Here is a 17449-nt window from a genome sequence, read left to right as displayed (position 1 = left end):
TATCAAAGTACCAATGACATTATTTACAGTAATAGAAAAAATATTCCTAAAATTTATATGAACCCGTAAAAGGTACTGAATATCCAAAGCAATCCTGAGCAAAAAGAACAAAGCTGAAGGCATTACACTACCAGACTTCAAAATAAAATACAAAACCATAGTAATAAAATCAGTATGGTATTGGCATAACAATGGACACATAGACCAATAAAGCAGAATAGAAAATCTAGATGTTAACTCACCTATTTACAGCCAATTCATTTCAGCAAAAACACCAAGAACCTACAATGGAAAAAGGATAGTTTCATCAATAAATGGTGCCGGGAAAACCACATAACCATATCTAGAAGAATGAAACTAAACCTTTATCTCTCACCATATATAAACATCAAATGAAAATGGAGTAAAGACATAAATCTAAAACCTGAATCTATGAGAGGATCAGAAGAAAACTTTGTGGAAATGCTTCTGATCATAGGTCTGGGCAAAAGTGTTTTGTGTAAGACCCCTAAAACACAGACAACCAAGGCAAAAACAGACTAACGGAATTATATCGAGTTCTATAAGCTTCTGTACAACAAAGGAAACAATTAACAAAGTGAAGAGGCACCCCACAGAATAGGAGAAAATATTTGTAAAGAAGGGATTAATAACCAGAATATATGAATCTTAAACAACTCAATAGCAAAAAGTACAAATAATCTGATTAAAAATTGGCAAACGATCTGAATAGACATTTCTCAAAAGAAGACATACAAATGGCCAACAGGTATGTGGAAAAATGCTGAACACCACTAATCACCAGGTAAATGCAGATCAAAACCACAATTGCATATCATCTCACCTTAGTTAAGATGGCTTTTATCAAAACAACAGGGAATAAGGAATGCTGGCAAGAATGTGGAGAAAGAGGAACATTCATACACTGTTGATGGGAACGTAAATTAGTAGAGCCACTATGGAATACAATATAGAGGTTTCTCAGAAAGCTAAAAATAGAGCCACCATATGATCCAGAAATTATACTACTGAGTGTATATATTCAAAAGAAAAAAAATCAATATATCAAAGTGATATCTGCACTCCCACGTTTATTGCAGCTCAATCTGCAATAGCCAAAACCTGAAATCAACCTAACTGTTCATCAACAGGTAATGTAATAAAGACTATGTGTCCTATATATACAAATATATACACAAAATAGCATATTATTCACCATAAAAAAGAATGAAATTCTGTCATTTGCACCAACATTGATAAAACTGGAGGTCATTATGTTAAGTGAAGTAAGCCAAGCACAGAAAGACAGATATTGAATGTTTTCACTTATTTTCCAGAGCTAAATAATGAATCTCAGGAAGACAGAGAATAGATTGGTGGTTATCAGAGGCCAGGAAGGGTGGGGGGAGGAAAAGTGAAGAGAGGTTGATTAATGGGCACAAATATATAGCTTGATAGAAGAAACAGGACCTGGTATTTCATAGAAAAATAGGATGACTATAGTTTACAATAATTTATTATGTACTGCAAAATAGCTAAAAGAGCATAATTTAAATGTTTCCAGTATAAAGAAATGAGAAATATTTAAGGTGGTATATATCTCGTTTGCCCTGATTTGATTTGTACAAATTATATGAACTTATTAAATTATCACATATAGACCCCAAAATGTGTACATATATTATGTATCAATAAAAAAAATCTCAAAAATTAAAAAAGGATGAATGAGACATGAGATCATTAAAAAAAAAGATTATAGTAGATGAGATTTTACATATATTATCTATTTCACCTTTACATGCTATTATCCTAGTCGGTATATTTAGTGTTCTCGACCTAAGCATATTATTTAAAATTTAAGATTAATGTTCACTTAGAAATTCATTGAGGAAAGAAAAGAAAAGAAATTGCTAGTAGTTAGTTGCCTATCCAGAAGTTTCTTATTTTCTAGATCTTAATGTAAATGTTGTTGGTTCAAACAGTTGAAAGTTTCATGCATCATTCCTCCTTCAAGTTACTATTTTTCATGTCATCCTCTTTCCTTTTGCAATACAATGCATATTTTATAGATATATCATTTATTTATGAATAGCTTTCTGTTTTTATTCCCATGAAATTCATATTTTGAAAAGTATTTTCAATCAACTTTTCTGAACAGCAAATGATTCAAGTTTTATCATATTAAATTAATATCAATCCAGACAAAAGTTAAAAAAAAAAAAAAAAACCGTATTTAAACTGTGCAGATTTGTGGTAGGCAAATATAATGTATATACTAAGGCTTTATTGTTGTTAATATTAAAAATAATTAATATACCTTCCTTAAAAATATTCAGCGGTTAATAAAAAACAAAGTAACCCACAGTTTATGTATGAACTGGCTGAGCATTTTCTTAGGACTGCATTAGGAAATGTTGTGATCCCATTTGTGTCTGTTAGTATTTGTCTCTCCTCACTCCACACTCCCACTTTCTGCCCTACTCTGTAAGTGTAGAATATGCTTAAAAGAAATATTCTGGCAGACTTATTATGTTTATATTACATAGAAACCTATTCTACATTTATACACCTTAGTCAATCATCCACCTTCCCGTTTTAATGTCTGTGCGCTTCTATAGCCCCACTTTGGAATAAATCTCCAAGCTTATCGACACAGTTATCTAATTTTTAACCTAAAAATTCTATTCTGCTTATTAAGTTCATTAACATTTGATATTCTTAGACCTCACAGCCATCTGCAACATTTACACTAATTAGTACAACAGTAGGCTTTGCGGCCCAAGGACGCTTCTTTCACACCCAACTCTACTGGTGACCTCACTTGCCTATTCATCAGATTCCCTAGGAGCTTCTTAAGAGTACATATTTTTATGATTCCAACCACATAACATTCTGGAAATGGAGAAATTGTGGAGAAAGTGAAACCATCAGTGGTTTCAGGGGTTCAGGGAAAGAAGAGAGTGGAGTAGAGGAGAATTTTAGGACACTGAAAGTATTCTGTGAGATCTCGTAATGGTGGTATCATTGGACACATTTGACTAATTTGTCAAAACCCATGGAAGTGTATAGTATAAGGAGTGAACCCTATTGCAAATGATGGACTTCGATTATTAAATTGTATCAATGTTGGCTCATCAATTGTAACAAATAGAACACACTTCATCTTAGCCATGGGATGTTAGTAACAGGTTAATAGAAGAATAGAGTGGAGAGGGAGAGGATACATGGAAACTCTGTCCTTTCAACTCAATTTCTCTGTAAAGCTAAAACTGCTCTAGAAAAATAAAATCCATCAATGGTTTTTAAATACATGATCTAGGGCCATGACTAGAATCTGCATATTAATAAGCTCCGTGAAATAATTCTGATTTCTGGGCCCAGGCAGACAAACATTTTATAAGGTGTTCTGACTCATATTTTGCTGTAAAATTCAAAGTTATAATATCTAGATATTTCATATTGTAAAGAAGCAGCAATTTTCAATTTGATGATAAAATAAGTTGAATAGTCAAAATATTTTCCTTATCATCTTCGTTCACCTCACTTTTATTCCATATGACAGTCAAGAAAGATTTCTCCAGACAACTGCACATACTCGAATTCCCAGAATGAGAGCCAGATCTTCCAGTTCACATTCTTCTTTTTTTATCATTTAAAACATGCCTTTTGACTCCTAAAAATGCCTGTTTTCAGTGAAGAAAACTTTTCTTAACAATATAATGCCATAATTATAGTTGTGTCTAGGCCCTCATCCTAAAAAATGTTATAAAATTATCAATAACTATTTCTGGATGCTGGTTATTCTGTCACAATCTTAGAAAACATACATTAAAAATGATAAATATTTAAGAATAGTAATATTTGTAAAGAAATCTAAACAGGTGTGTATCAGTCATTATATAATGACACTATAAAAATTTTGAGACTAGAGAATTTTAATAAATAAAAATAATATAGTCAAATATGTAAACAGGACACATTTTTCCCCTTGATCAGTCCCAAACTTTGATCTATTATTATCATAGACACATTTCTCTCCTATAATTGACGTCATATCTTAAACAATTTTTCACATGATCAAATGCATTCTTTTATAAATATTTGTTTTCCATATGACTGACTTAGCCACTGGCTATCAAAACTAAAATAGTGATCAGTTGTAATAATCTATAAGCAGAAAGTATTTTGTGTTCTTGAATCACTTTTCCTATTTGAAAACTAAATGGCCAATGAGTTTTTTAAAAATAAGTTCTGGCGCTGTACATACATAATAAATGAGGCTACTACTTTTCAAAACTGTGGCTCTCAAGAAATCATGTGTAATGTCATGGCACTGTTATATATTCTTGATTATTCAAAAAGAGGAAAAAGTTTGGATGTTTTAAACCAGGTTTTGGCTACCCTAGAACATTTACATTCTGATGTCTTTACAAGTGTTAGTTTCAAATGCAGATGTTGGTGTCAATCATTAGAGAATGTCTATAGGATGTCTGGTAAGGCTGTCAATAATCATATATGCCTATGCTCGTGAACAGAAGAACAGGCAGAACCGTTTCTCATATTGCAGATGAAAAGGGAGCCATAAGTCAAGAAATAGCTTTTCAAATGAACAGCAAGCCCCTATTATTTGATTTTAAAGTTATCATCTTGGAGACAGTTATTCTTAAATAGTTAAGATTTTCTGAAATATTAGAGTTATCAAATTATGGCATTATCTTTATTATGTGTCATTTATGCCATGGTTATTTCATGTAGAATTACTTCTTGAAAATTCTTTTTTTTTACTATTATCAAGTCATCCCAGAAAAATAAGCCCTTCTTTATTTCTAATCAGAATCACTTTATGCTGTAATGATTTATTTATTCATATGGGTTTAGGTATTGAGAGGAAAAGACAGGTAGACATAGATTACACTGTGGGAAAATGTATATTGGAAGAAATATTGTGGGTTAAGTAATTAAAACTTGACCTCTGCTTTTCTGGTCTTTCAAAAACAAGCCTTCAGTGAGTTGTTTTTTTGTTTTTTTGTTTTAAATCCAAAATGTCTAATGTACTAAAGGCATTTATGAGAGAAGAATACACCTCTGCTTCCTTCTTTGTTCTTTCTTTCAATCAGGCTTATAAGTGACTTCAGAGGAGCCCTAGCCTGGAGCCAACTGTTGTTTATATGCTGTGGGAAGGAGAGTGTAGCTGTATTCACACCAAACCCACTACATGTATCCCAAAAGCAAAATCATTACCAGAATTTTACAGTTTTATTTTAAGAGGTACAAAGAACTGCCAACAAGCTTCTAATTGGCTGAATAAGTGCATGTGATTTTCCCCTTCAAAGTCACATAGCCCACGCATTCTCTGACATCACTATAATACTTAGCACAAATGTAGAAAGACGGTACTTATTGTTTCCCTTCAACATATATATATATATATTCTTTACCATCTTATTCTAATATAATGATTAGACTAATATAGTCTATCACTTTATATGAATAGTAAATATTGCTATTCATTCTCCATTTTGTGTGAAATACGGTGATGAAATGCTGAATACAAATACTGTGCATATTCACAAGGAGATAAATCCCAGTAGTAATGATTAACCCCTCCTACCTCACCCACTGCGTTACCCACTGCTCTGATTGTCTACTGTGTAACCGTTCCTATATATGGAAAGGACACAAATCCATTTCTATTAAATAATGGGAAAAATCAAGGCAAATAAAAACAAAGATCTTTGCGTTTATAAAGATTATTCGCTGTCTGGTCACATATGGGGTTTATTGATTTAGTCCAAGCCTGGACTGCTATATTTGCTGTGAATATCTGCTGGCAAAATTTTCTCACCTTATTATTTTGTGATATTATGCATTCTCAGCTGCACATTTATATTCAGCATCTGAGGTACCCTACATGCTTCCATATACACCCTTTTGTACCTACACTGAATTACTTGTTTAATAAAACCATCGCAGAAATAAGAAGAGCAGACAAAATAAAGAAGAGCTCTTCATAAAAATGACTTGCAAATTCAATACATAGTTATACCTGCTGGCAATGTGACTCTATTCACATATGCACCTGTGTTTATTAATAGGTGGTGGGTCCGCAGTTAAAGAAGGCTTAATTACAAAAGGAATATGAAAATATTAGGAAACCCACCACAAAAGCCCTCTAGAGTCAAAATCAATATGTTTGTTTATGGTGTGAGATTACTTTAATAGAATGAACAGATCTGGGTGAAACACTGAAGTAATTAACTTGGATAAGGTTCTGGTCTGTAGAATAAGGTATAAAATATGTACAAGACAATGTAATATAATAAGAAATGCATCTGTCATTCTATTATTAGCACTGATGCTAGAAAATATAGCTGAAAACTTTTAAGCGAGTTAGTTACTAGTGAGTTTCTGAAATAAAAGTCATAAAACAAACATCATTTTATTAGTCTGTTCTCGTGGTGCTGTGAAGGGATGTCTGAGAAAAGAGGTTTAATTGACTCACAGTTCTGCATGGCTGGGGAGGCCTCAGGAAACTTAAAATCATGGCAGAAGGCAACTTTTCAGAGGGCAGCAGGAGAGAGAATGAGCAAAAGGGGAAAAACCCCTTATAAAACCATCAGATCTTGTGAGAACTCACTATCACAAGAACAGCATGAGAGTAACTTCCTCCATGATTAAATTACCTCCCACATGGTAATACCCACATGAGGATTATGGGAACTACAATTCAAGATGAGATTTCAGTGGGGACACAGCTAAACCATATCATTCCACACCAGCAAAACTATCATTGGGCCCCTCCCAAATCTCATGTTCTCACATTTCAAAACACAATCATGCCCTTCAAACAGTCCTCCAAAGTCTTAACTCATTCCAGCATTAACTCAAATGTCCAAGTCCAAAGTCTGATCTGAGACAAGGCAAGTCCCTTCCACCTATGAGCCTGTAAAATTAAAAAGTTGGTTACTTCCTAGAAAAAAATGTGGGCACAGGCATTGGGTAAATATACCTCTTCCAAATGGAAGAAATTATCCAAAACAAAGGAGCTACAGGCCCCATCAAGTCCAAAATCCAATAGGGCAGTTATTAAACTTTAATGTTCCAAAATGATTTCCTTTCACTACATTGTCTCGCATACAGGTCATGCTGATGCAAGAGGTATGTTCCCATGGTCTTGGGAAGCTCCACCCATGTGGCTTTGCAGGGTACAGCCTCCCTTCCAGCTTCTTTCACAGGCTGTTGTTGAGTATCTGTGGCTTTTCTAGGTGCACAGTAAGCTGTTAGTGGATCTACCAATTTGGGGTCTGAAGGACAGTAGCCCTCTTCTCATGGCTCCACTCTGCAGTGCCCCAGTGGGGACTCTGTGTGGGGGCTACAACCCCACATTTCCCTTCTACACTTCTGTAGCAGAGGTTCTCCATGAGGGCTCTGACCATGCAGCAAACTTCTGCCTGGACATCTAGGGCTTTCCATACATCCTTTTAAGTCTAAACAGAGGTTCCCAAATCTCAATTCTTGACTTCTGTATACTCACAGGCCCAACAGCATGTGTAAGCCACCAAGGTTTGCGCCTTGCACCCTCTGAAGCAGTGGCATGAGCTGTACGTTGGCCCCCATTAACCACAGCTAGAGCTGAAGCAGCTGGAACTCAGGGTACCATGTCCAGAGGCTGCATAGAGCATGGGGGTCCTGGGCTCCACCCAGAAAACCACTTTCGTCCTATTCCTCTGGACCTGTTATGGGAAGGGTTGCCATGAAGGTCTCTGACAAGCCCTAGAGACATTTTCCTCATTATCTTGGTGAGTAATATTTGGCTTCTTGTTACTTATGCAAATTTCTGCAGCAGGCTTGCATTTCTCCCCCAAAAATGGGTTTTTCTTTTCTATCATGTCATCAAATCTGCAAATTTTTCAAACTTTTATGTTCTGCTTCCTCTTGAATGCTCTGCTGCTTAGAAATTTCTTTCATCAGATACCCTAAATCATCTCTCTCAAGTTCAAAGTTCCACAGATCTCTAAGGCAGGGGCAAAATGCTGCCAGTCTCTGAATAGCAAGAATGACCTTACTCCAGTTCCCAACAAGTTCTTCATCTCTATCTGAGACCACTTCCTTCTGAACTTCACTGCTCATATCACTATTAGCATTTTGGTCAAAGCCATTCAACAAGTCTCTAGGAAATTCCAAACTTCCCCACATTTTCCTGCCTTATTCTGAGCTCTCCAAACTGTTCCAACGTCTGCCTGTTTCCCAGTTGTAAAGTCGCTCCACGTTTTTGGCTATCTTTATAGCACCACCCCACTCTCTGTGATACTAATATCTGTATTAGTCAGGGTTCCCTAGAGGGACAGGACAAACAGTGAAACCATCTTTTCAAAATTATGACTCAGACAGTGAAAAACATCTAGCTTAACCGACTCCATCTTGCTTCTAACCTCCAAGCTGTCCTTGTTCATTCCTAGGCATAGGCTGAACTAACTTTGAGAGAAACCTGAATTTATATTTTGTAGTTTAAACAAAGCCGATAAGAGTCCTTTAACAAGGCAGACCTCCTTCTTGCCTGGGGCCTAGATTAACTTTGTAGGACTAACAAAATTAGCCACAAGGTTAGTAATTATGGTTTAGGAGTCATGCAACTGGAGGCTACAAGATTCTGACCCTCCTTAAATTACTCCTAAATTAGTGCTTGAGATATTTTACAGACCCTGCACTTGATAGATGAGCTGACACCACCCAGACTGATAAACTAGCTCATCTGATCTTGTGGCCCCCACCAGGGAACTGACTCAGTGCAAGAAGACAGCTTTGACTCCCTATGATTTCACCCTAACCAATCAGCACTCCTGGTTCACTGGTTTTCCCCCAATCCACCAAGTTGTCCTTAAAAAGTCTGCTCCCCATATGCTCAGGGAGACTGATTTGAGTAATAATAAATCTCTGGCCTCCTGCACAGCTGGCTCTGTGTAAATTACTTTTTCTCTATTGCAATTCCCCTGTCTTGAGAAGTCTGCTCTGTTTAGGTAGTGGGCAAGGTGAGCCCCTTGGGCAGTTAGGATAGATGTGTGTATGAAGGAAGTTTATTAAGGATTATTGACCCACACAATCACAAGGTGAAGTCCCACAGTAGGCTGTCTGCAAGCTGAGGAGCAAGGACCCCAATCCAAGTCCCCAAAACTGAAAAGTAGGGAAGCCGAAAAGTTCACCCTTTGGGCTGTGGCTGAAGGCCAGAGAGACCCTGGTAAATCACTAGTGTAAGTCCCAGATTCCAAAAGCTGAAGAAGATGGAGTCTGATGTTCGAGGGCAGAAAGTATGCAGCATGGCAGAAAGATGAAGGATGGAAGACTCAGCAAGTCTGCTCATTCCAATTTCTTATGCCTGCTTTATTCTAGCCTCGCTGGTAGCTGATTAGATGGTGCTCACCGAGGAGGGTGGGTCTGCCTCTCCCTGTCCACTGACTCAAATGTTAATCTCCTTTGGCAATACCATCATAGACACACCTAGTGACAATAATTTGCACCTTTCAATCCAATCAAGTTGACACTCAGTATTAACCATCACAATCATGAAACTCTGGCTACACCTCAGGTATGTAACACCTAACAATATTAGTGATACTTAACACATTTTCATGGGACATGGGAGAAAAGTAGAATGTCATTACATCAAGTGTAAGTCCAGATGAGCTGTTCAGGAAGACTCTATGGAAATGGCTTACAAAGATTATGGGTGGGTAGAGATGTTACAGGAAGAAAATAGCAATTATGTTATGTAAAGCAATTCTGTGCTATAATTTAAAGTTGCTTGCAATTTGGTATTTATCAGAGAAGTTTTTAATTGGGAAATATAAAAACACATCTCAGAGAATGATTTTAAAATCTTCCGTACTCCAAAATGAAAAATGGAAGATAGATTTCTTCATTAGTGCCAATTTATTTGAGATTATATTATTATTTGAAAAGATATTACTCATAAAATGTCTAAACATTAACCCCTGTTCTACACAGTAGATTACTCCATTTCTCCTTTATTTCAAAGTTAGGGAACTAAAGGATATATCACAGAAACAAGGAGCTTTCTCATGGACATACAAGAATGGAGTAAGTTTAAAATAACTTCATGGAAAATTGAAAGATCAGCTGACAAAATAAGCTAAGAGATGTAAAGAATGACTGACAGCAACATTGATGCTCAGTTGAGAATGAAAAGCACAATTTTTATATAATGATACAAATGTACATGTTTATGTGATATTATTTCCCAGTCATCAGCAATCCTTATTCATGTTATAATATCCAAACTCATACATGTTAAATAATCCTCCAAAATGTTTTTATAATTTGTCAAAGAAACAAGATGGATCATGGAAGCAGTTGAATTTACAATTTTGCTACTCAGAAAAAAAGAAATATCAGATATATACTATCCACCTCCTCCTTTGCAGAGTTTTGTTTTGTTTTTGTTTTTTTTTCAAAAACTTGCTTTTAATAGGTTAAACATATAATGGCGTCTGTGTAAGTAGTTGTAGGCTCAAGTTTAAAAGTAAAGAATTTACTTTAAATTTTATATGACATATCACACTTCTGAAACTTGCAACAGTGTACAACCAAGTTTGGGAAAAGAAGGAAGGCACCAGGTGATTCCCAAGTGGTGAATGGAAAAGCAATGCTTCCAAAAATTATCCTCAGCCATGTAAGGCCATATAACGCTATGGTTAAGAATACGCAGACTCTAGCCAGACTGCCTCTTGAGTAACTGCAATATCATCTTTACTTGGTCAGGTCACTTAGACATGTTTCATGCTGCAATATTCTCATCTGTGAAATAGCAATTATGGCAATATCCACTCAATATGTTTTATGAACATTAAATGAGTTAGCCTTATCAGTCATTTAACAAATGTTACATAAGTGCTGTCCAAAATGTTTATTAAATCTTTTGTCTCCTAACAGGCCACAAAATAAACACCACCACCTAGCAATAATAACACTCCTTTTTTTTTTTTTTTTTTTTTTTTTTGAGACGGAGTCTTGCTCTGTCGCCCAGGCTGGAGTGCCGTGGCCGGATCTCAGCTCACTGCAAGCTCCGCCTCCTGGGTTTACGCCATTTTCCTGCCTCAGCCTCCCGAGTAGCTGAGTAACACTGCTTTTATTGCTATTGAAAAGAACTGTGATTTTGTTGCCAATATATGCCTATATATATATACCTATACATAAACACCATAATATAGCCGCCAGTTCAGAAGTTGCATTTCTGTAGGTATTTGGGTCGTTTCTCATTCTTGGCAGAGTGGTTGCCATCATGATCTTCAACAGTTATTTTCCCTGTTTGCTCATCTTAGTTTGCTCATCTATAAAATGGAAATAGGCTCTATCTCATTGGGTTTTTCTAAAGATTAATTAATGTAAAGCACTTATAAATATGTAACACTGTAAGTTACTGCAATTGTTATCAAAACAGTGAATTTTTTAAAAAAATTATTTATTATTATTATACTTTAAGGTCTAGGGTATGTGCATAACGTGCAGGTTTGTTACATATGTATACTTGTGCCATGTTGGTGTGCTGCACCCATCAACTCGTCAGCACCCATCAACTCGTCATTTACATCAGGTATAACTCCCAATGCAATCCCTCCCCCCTCCCCCCTCCCCATGATAGGCCCCAGTGTGTGATGTTCCCCTTCCCGAGTCCAAGTGATCTCATTGTTCAGTTCCCACCTATGAGTGAGAACATGCGGTGTTTGGTTTTCTGTTCTTGTGATAGTTTGCTAAGAATGATGGTTTCCAGCTGCATCCATGTCCCTACAAAGGACACAAACTCATCCTTTTTGATGGCTGCATAGTATTCCATGGTGTATATGTGCCACATTTTCTTAATCCAGTCTGTCACTGATGGACATTTGGGTTGATTCCAAGTCTTTGCTATTGTGAATAGTGCCGCAATAAACATACGTGTGCATGTGTCTTTATAGCAGCATGATTTATAATCCTTTGGGTATATCCCCAGTAATGGGATGGCTGGGTCATATGGTACATCTAGTTCTAGATCCTTGAGGAATCGCCATACTGTTTTCCATAATGGTTGAACTAGTTTACAATCCCACCAACAGTGTAAAAGTGTTCCTATTTCTCCACATCCTCTCCAGCACCTGTTGTTTCCTGACTTTTAAATGATTGCCATTCTAACTGGTGTGAGATGGTATCTCATTGTGGTTTTGATTTGCATTTCTCTGATGGCCAGTGATGATGAGCATTTTTTCATGTGTCTGTTGGCTGTATGAATGTCTTCTTTTGAGAAATGTCAAAACAGTGAATTTAAAGGCACAAATGAATCAGAGGGTATACTAGTCTATTTGTGTTGCTTTCTGCAAAGGAATACCTGAGACTGGGAAATTTATAAAGAAAAGAGATTAATTTCACTTATGTTTCTGCAGGCTGTACAAGTATAGCACCAGCATCTACTTGGTTTTACTTATGGCAGAAGGTGAAAGGGGAGCAGGCATGTCACACGGCGAGAAAGGGAGCAAAGAGGGGAGGTGCCAGACTGTTTAAACAATTAGCTTTTGTATGAACTCCTTATCCTGGGGAAGACACCAAGCTTTTCATCAGGGATCTACCTCCATGACCCAAACACCTCCCGCTAGGTCCCACCTTCAATACTGGGGGCCACATTTCAACATGAGATTTGTTGAGGACAAATATCCAAACAGTATCAGAGGGAAAGGGTTATTTTCTGATGTTTCTACTTTCTGTTATTTACTACCAATGTCAATAAAAGAACGATTGTGTGAACTTGCCTATTACCCTGCAGAGCATTTGGAAATGGTGTTTATAAGACAAATTTGTGTCATTTACCTCAGTAATATCTAGATTTACATAGATTTAATGGCAGGTGATAAGAATTAGTCACTTTTGGTGTGCATGTTCCTTGTTCATATTCAGCATCTTCCTACTTTTGAGTGAAATTTGGTAAATGTATCATGGCAGCAACTGGTGGCCACACAGCCTTGTTTAGAGCTGAGGTACTGCACACAACACAATCCTTTCCAAAGAGTTCCGATGAGAAATTTGCAATAGGACTTTCTGCAGATCTTTGTTAGAAAGAAACAACTTTTAAGAAGAGTTCTCTCCCTTTTTCTTTTTGCCCTGGGAAGTAATTGGCCATTATCATGGGAGATCATGTTGATTAGGGTAGCAGAAATCAGCATTAGGTCTTGGAGACAAAGCCAAGAGGACCTCAGAGAAACTGACACACAAAATTACCATCGTGATTCTGTTGAATTATCTAATCCTGAACCATTTGCTTCATATTGTTTGTCTGTAATTAAAATTATTTTTTTAGAAATCTTATTTTGCCAGTTACTTTTATTCATGTATTCTGTTACTTGTTTTGAAAATATTGCCACTGGAAAATGCACTGCTCATGTAATCTGGTTTAGTCTGAGTTTTTAGTTTTGATGTCAAGATCCTCTCACAGGGAAAAAAAAAAAAAAAAAAAAAAAAAAAAAAACAGAAAAAGATAAAGATGCTTCTTTTGCATAGGCAATTAGAAGAAATGGGAGGTACACGAGGACACAATTAACTGTGTTTATTTCATTAGGAAGAAGAAAGAAGCAGGAGGAAGAGCGGGTAGAGGTAGGTAAAATGGAAGGGGAGGGGAGAGACTGATACCACACAGGTAAGTGTCTAACGAGATGGTAAGTACTTAATTTAACTTTAGTGACTCTTGAGTGCATTCACTTTACCAGAAATCAGCATTCTGGTTCAGTGAATATTAGTCACCTGCTGTGAAATAAAGGAAATAATTTAGTTCTTCATCTTTGAATGATTTCAAGGTATAATTTCATGTAAAGACATAAAGACCCAAAGTCATTTTTAAAGTAAGGCAATTCATAAATTTGTTTTGAAGGTTAGTTATAAACATAGAGTAAAACCTCATTAATTTAAGTAATTGAAGGAGAAGCTTTTTGTTGTGTTAGTCTGGAAATTAGGTTTGCAAAATGTAGCCTGTTATAATTCCCCCTGGACCTACTCTAATAAATAAATATGAATAATGCAATTATCACATTGTTTGTATGTAAATGAATGCTGCAAAACGTGTAAAAGTGCTTCAACAAGTCCAATATTCTGTGGTTTTTGTTTTGTTTTGCTTCCCCTGGCACTGCTGAGACATATCTTTTAAAATTTGAACAAGTTACATAAAATCTCTCGGGCTTAGTTTACTGATCGTTAAAATCGAGGCTAGGCGCGGTGGCTCACACCCGTAATCCCAGCACTTTGGAAGGCCAAAGTGGGCAGATCACAAGAGGCCAGGAGTTCGAGACCAGACTGGCCAACATGGTGAAACCTCGCCTCTTCTAAAAATACAAAAATTAGCCAGGCATGGTGGCCTGCACCTGTAATCCCAGCTACTCGGCAAATTGAGGCAGGAGAATCCCTTGAACCCAGGAGGCAGAATTTCCAGTGAGCCGAGATCCTGCCACTGCACTCCGACATGTCAGACTCCAGCAAGATTCTACCTCTGTCTCTAAAATAAAATAAAATAGTAAAAATAAAATGGAATGACATCTAATGGTTTCTAAACTCCATTGCACATCTACCCAATTTGGTCTGTGATTTATTATATTATTGAAAACTTTAAATTATGTGGAAATAAATATCTGGCTTCCTATTTCCTACTATACTTCTCTCTCTCTTTCCCTCTCCAAGGAAAACAAATAACAAATATCTGGGTTATCTAGCTGTCTAGCATGATGTCCTCTGCTCATGGCATACATACAGCAGCTGAACTGTCTGCTTACCTGAGCCTCCTAGTCAAGAAAGGTAGATTTAGATGTATGTTATTCTTGTATTTTGTATGTGAGTGTAAATACACACTTTAAAAAATATTACCATTCCTAGATTGTGTTTAGGTATCACTTTTCACCCAGTGCTTAAAATAATGGCTAGCAATAGATGTTCAACACGTTTCTTGAATGAATGAATGAATGAATGAATGAATGAATGAATGAATATGAGATGAAATGAGAATAGTGCCAGTATAAATTACACACAGTAAGACAATGAGACTGAGAGATGGAGATTTCAATTTCCCATCTACACATTTTCAAAAGAGAAAATGAGAAGAAGAGATAAAATTTTAAGTGATATTACCCAGGTTATACTCAAAAGAAACTACCAAATTAGGATTAAAACACTGGTCCCCCAATTTCAGCACTATTTCATATGTTTAATTTTATTGTAAAATGTCAGACATATAGAAAAGCACATAATGCATTTTCAGTAAAAGGAATAATTATGAAAGAAATTCCTTTGGAATTACCAAGTCAGTCTAAGAAATGGAATATTGTCAGCAACCCAGAAGCCACTCAAATGACCTTTCTCATTGACAACCCTCTAATTGTCTACAAGAATCAATCATTATTCTAATGTTTTTGACAATCACTTTCATGTCTTTATTATAGTTTTGCCAAATTTCAATGTATTCCTAAAGAGCATAGATTTTTTCTAGAATTTAATGATATATGAATAGATATCAAACACAGTATATATTATTTTGTGTCTGACTTCTTTCACTTAATATTATATTAGCTAGTTGTATACAAGTTGCTTGCAGCTCTCATTGTACTTTTTACTTGCTATACATTATTCTATATATTAGTGCACCACAAATAATTTATTATTTCAAGTCTTGATAGACACATGGAAATTTTTTGGATTGGGGAAATGATAGACAATGCTGCTATATTTTTCACATGCCTTTTGGTGCACATATGCATGCATTTTTAGGGCATATACTTAGAAATGGAATTGCTGGCACATGGGTTATTTCTATAACCAACCTTATTAGATGACCAGAGAGCATCCAGCTGGTTTCTAAAGTGGCTATACCAACTTAAACTCCTAACAGCAGTGTTTCCATTGCTCCACATTATCACCAAAAATAGTTTTATAAGACATTTTAATGTTTTTCCTTTTTTTTTTTTTTTGAGACAGAGTTTCACTCTGTGCCCAGGTTGCAGTGTGGGACACAATCTCGGCTCACTGCAACCTTCACCTCCCGGGTTCAAGTGGTTCTCCTGCCTCAGCCTCCCAAGTAGCTGTGTTTACAGGCACCTGCCACCATGCCTGGCTAATTTTTGTATATTTTATTTTATTTTGTTTTTTGAGACAGAGGCTCACTCTGTCACCCAGACTGGATTGCAGTGGCTCACTGCAACCTCCGTCTCCCAAACTGGAGTGATTCTCCTGCCTCAGCCTCCCAAGTAGCTGGGATTACGGGTATGTGCCACCATGCCCAGCTAATTTTTTTTGTACTTTTAGTAAAAACGAGGTTTCACCATGTTGGCCAAGCTGGTCTTGAACTCCTGACTTCAAATGATCTGCCCATCTAGGCCTCCCAAAATGCTGGGGTTACAGGTATGAGCCACTGTGCTGGCCCATTTTAATGTTTTTCTGATGTGTGTATTTATCCTTTATTTTTTTCTTCCTTTCTCACGTCCTACCTTGTGAAATATTTCACTATTTCTTTTGGAATTCATAGTCCATTAGCTGCAAAATGATCCTCACTCTTCTTTCCAACTATTTCATTCACCTGGCTTTTTCCAGAGAGAAAAGATACCTGCATATTCCTGTTGTGGTTGTTTTTTATGTCATAGCATTTTTGACTCTGAGCCTGAACACAGGCATTCTCTTTGCTCATAATTAATCCTTTCAGATCATTTTACTTCTGCCTATCCTTAAAAACTCCATTTTTCATTCTCCTGTCATCAGATTATATAACTCAACTATCATCTATCATTCCATCTATGAATAACTGATCATTCACTGGAATTTCTGGATGAGTCAAACTGATCAAAGTACCATGTCTAATTCTAATATTAGTTATTATCTATTTCAGTTTATGTGTAGATAATATTCACAACAACTAGAATTAAGTACCCTAAATTCCTCCATTCAACACCAGAGTCATCCCTGAGGTGCTGTCATTACTAATAACTGTAATGCTTTTATGGAATCACCATTTCATGCATAATACTTCCTAATACCACCTCCTTCTTTCTTAGTTCCAGTGTCCCCTAATTCAACTAGAACTTCCAAACTATTGTTCATTCCACATTTCCATGGTCCTGCACTACTGGAGGTGCTCTCCATCCTTCTCATCCTACTTCAATTCCATATGCAATCATTATTACTACTCGCTCGTAACTATGGTTGAATTCCAGGGACTTAGCTTACGCTTTCATTTTTTGACAGAATAACATCATGGTTTCATTCAATCTCTTATTTCTCTTATCTTGCAAGTATGCACTGCTGATTGCGACTAAAGAAAATGCACATAAATATTTAATTATATGACCAAAAAACAAAAGTGTGTTCTTGGGCTGCTACACAACCAAGCTATACTATTTGCTCTCCTGTTGTTCTAGATGTTATCTTACACTGCCTTTTC

At 36.3% G+C, this 17449-nt stretch overlaps 1 long non-coding RNA gene across 1 annotated transcript in view; it reads right to left on the bottom strand.

The window, feature by feature from the left end:
- Positions 1-250: 250 nt before the first annotated feature.
- LOC105488648 (uncharacterized) overlaps positions 251-17449 on the bottom strand; it is a 66184-nt gene continuing 48985 nt past the window's right edge. Inside the window, exon 3 of the long non-coding RNA XR_011620862.1 lies at positions 251-282. This is a non-coding gene — a long non-coding RNA (uncharacterized lncRNA). The remainder of the gene's footprint in view (positions 283-17449) is intronic.

The sequence above is a fragment of the Macaca nemestrina genome, chromosome 3, assembly GCF_043159975.1.
Source record: "Macaca nemestrina isolate mMacNem1 chromosome 3, mMacNem.hap1, whole genome shotgun sequence".
In the NCBI taxonomy this organism is placed as follows: domain Eukaryota; kingdom Metazoa; phylum Chordata; class Mammalia; order Primates; family Cercopithecidae; genus Macaca; species Macaca nemestrina.
Note: the sequence above shows the minus strand (reverse complement) of the source record. Positions and strands in the feature narration are given on the sequence as shown.